Raw genomic sequence first — 2,500 nt, forward strand, 5'->3', positions numbered from 1 at the left:
ATGTCCAGTGTGGTTTGGCTGTAGGTGCTCAAAATCATTAACTTTAGACCTCTATTACTTCTTAACTCAAGTAAATTCATTGATAAGTTGAAAAAATTAAATGTAAAATGTAATAGAAAAGAATGTTATGGCAGTATAAAATTACCTAGAGCACCTGGTATTCCAAGGTGGTCTCCCATCCAAATACTAACCAGGCCCAACACTTCATAGCCTCCAAGATCAGACGAGATTGCGCATGTCCAGTGTGGTTTGACTGTAGGTGCTCAAAAACATTAACTTTAGACATCTTTTACTTCTTAACTCAAGTAAATTCATTGATAAGTTGAAAAAATTAAATTAAATTTTAATAGAAAAGAATGTTATGGCAGTATAAAATTACCTACAGCACCTGGTATTCCCAGGTGGTCTCCCATTCAAGTACTAACCAGGCCCAAAACTGCATAGCTTCCAAGATCAGACGAGATTGGGCATGTCCAGTGTGGTTTGGCTGTAGGTGCTCAAAATCATTAACTTTAGACCTCTATTACTTCTTTACTCAAGTAAATTCAATGATAAGTTGAAAAAATTAAATGTAAAATGTAATAGAAAAGAATGTTATGGCAGTATAAAATGATGTACAGCACCTGGTATTCCCAGGTGTTCTCCCATCCAAGTACTTACCAGGCCCAACACGGCATAGCATCCAAGATCAGACGAGATTGGGCATGTCCAGTGTAGTTTGGCTGTAGGCCCTCAATAACATTAACTTTAGACCTCTTTTACTTCTTTACTCAAGTAAATTCATTGATAATTTGAAAAAATTAAATGTAAAATGTAATAGATAAAACTGTTATGGCAGTATAATATTACCTACAGCACCTAGTATTCCTAGGTGGTCTCCCATCCAAGTACTAACCAGGCCCAACACTGCATAGCTTCCAAGATCAGACGAGATTGGGCAAGTCCACTGTGGTTTTGCTGTAGGTGCTCAAAAACATTAACTTTAGACCTCTATTACTTCTTAACTCAAGTAAATTCATTGATAAGTTGAAAAAATTAAATGTAAAATGTAATAGAAAAGAATGTTATGGCAGTATAAAATTACCTACAGCACCTGGTATTCCCAGGTGGTCTCCCATTCAAGTACTAACCAGGCCCAAAACTGCATAGCTTCCAAGATCAGATGAGCTAGGGCATGTCCAGTGTGGTTTGGCTGTAGGCAGTCAAAAACCTTAACTTTAGGCCTCTTTTACTTCTTAACTCAAGTAAATTCATTGATAAGTTGAAAAAATGTAATGTAAAATGTAATAGAAAAGAATGTTATGGCAGTATAAAATTACCTACAGCTCCTGGTAGTCCCAGGTGGTCTCCCATCCAAGTACTAACCAGGCCCAACACTGCATAGTTTCCAAGATCAGACGAGATTGGGCATGTCCACTGTGGTTTGGCTGTAGGTGCTCAAAAGCATTACATTTAGACCGCTTTTACTTCTTAACACAAGTAAACTCATTGCTAAGTTGAAAAAATGTAATAGAAAAGAATGTTATGGCTATATAAAATTATCTACAGCACCTGGTATTCCCAGGTGGTCTCCCATCCAAGTTCTAACCAGGCCCAACGCTGCATAGCTTCCAAGATCAGACGAGATAGGACATGTCCAGTGTGGTTTGGCTGTAGGTGATAAATGCCTTAACTTTAGACCTCTATTACTTCTTAACTCAAGTAAATTCATTGATAAGTTGAAAAAATTAAATGTAAAATGTAATAGAAAATACTGTTATGGCAGTATTAAATTACCTACAGCACCTGGTATTCTCAGGTGGATTCCCATCCAAGTACTAACCATGCCCAACACTGCATAGATTCCAAGATTAGACAACATTGGCCATGTCCAGAGTGGTTTGGCTATAGGTGCTGAAAAATATTAACTTTAGACCTCTTTTACTTCTTAACTCAAGTAAATTCATTGATAAGTTGAAAAAATTAAATGTAAAATGTAATAGAAAAGAATGTTATGGCTGCATAAAATTACCTACAGCACCTGGTATTCCCAGGTGGTCTCCCATCCAAGTACTAACCAGGCCCAACACTGCATAACTTCCAAGATCAGATGAGATTCGGCATTTCCAGTGTGGTTTGTCTGTAGGTGCTCAAAAACATTAACTTTAGACCTCTATTACTTCTTAACTCAAGTAAATTCATTGATAAGTTGAAAAAATTAAATGTAAAATGTAATAGAAAAGAATGTTATGGCAGTATAAAATGATGTACAGCACCTGGTATTCCCAGGTGTTCTCCCATCCAAGTACTTAAAAGGCCCAACACGGCATAGCATCCAAGATCAGACGAGATTGGGCATGTCCAGTGTGGTTTGGCAGTAGGCACTCAATAACATTAACTTTAGACCTCTTTTACTTCTTTACTCAAGTAAATTCATTGATAATTTGAAAAGATTAAATGTAAAATGTAATAGATAAGACTGTTATGGCAGTATAATATTACCTACAGCACCTGGTATTCC

At 36.8% G+C, this 2,500-nt stretch overlaps 9 pseudogenes; all 9 read right to left on the reverse strand.

Annotated features, from left to right (window-relative positions):
• LOC148446899 (5S ribosomal RNA) overlaps positions 1-26 on the reverse strand; it is a 119-nt pseudogene extending 93 nt beyond the window's left edge.
• Positions 27-376: 350 nt separating this feature from the next.
• Positions 377-495, reverse strand: LOC148446900 (5S ribosomal RNA; annotated as a pseudogene).
• Positions 496-611: 116 nt separating this feature from the next.
• LOC148446901 (5S ribosomal RNA) lies at positions 612-730 on the reverse strand (annotated as a pseudogene).
• Positions 731-846: 116 nt separating this feature from the next.
• Positions 847-965, reverse strand: LOC148446902 (5S ribosomal RNA; annotated as a pseudogene).
• Positions 966-1,081: 116 nt separating this feature from the next.
• Positions 1,082-1,200, reverse strand: LOC148446903 (5S ribosomal RNA; annotated as a pseudogene).
• A 116-nt stretch (positions 1,201-1,316) lies between these two features.
• On the reverse strand, positions 1,317-1,435 carry LOC148446904 (5S ribosomal RNA; annotated as a pseudogene).
• A 104-nt stretch (positions 1,436-1,539) lies between these two features.
• Positions 1,540-1,658, reverse strand: LOC148446905 (5S ribosomal RNA; annotated as a pseudogene).
• Positions 1,659-2,008: 350 nt separating this feature from the next.
• Positions 2,009-2,127, reverse strand: LOC148446906 (5S ribosomal RNA; annotated as a pseudogene).
• Positions 2,128-2,478: 351 nt separating this feature from the next.
• LOC148446907 (5S ribosomal RNA) overlaps positions 2,479-2,500 on the reverse strand; it is a 119-nt pseudogene continuing 97 nt past the window's right edge.

This window comes from Taudactylus pleione, unplaced genomic scaffold, assembly GCF_031769625.1.
Source record: "Taudactylus pleione unplaced genomic scaffold, aTauple2 ptg001270l, whole genome shotgun sequence".
Lineage (NCBI taxonomy): Eukaryota > Metazoa > Chordata > Amphibia > Anura > Myobatrachidae > Taudactylus > Taudactylus pleione.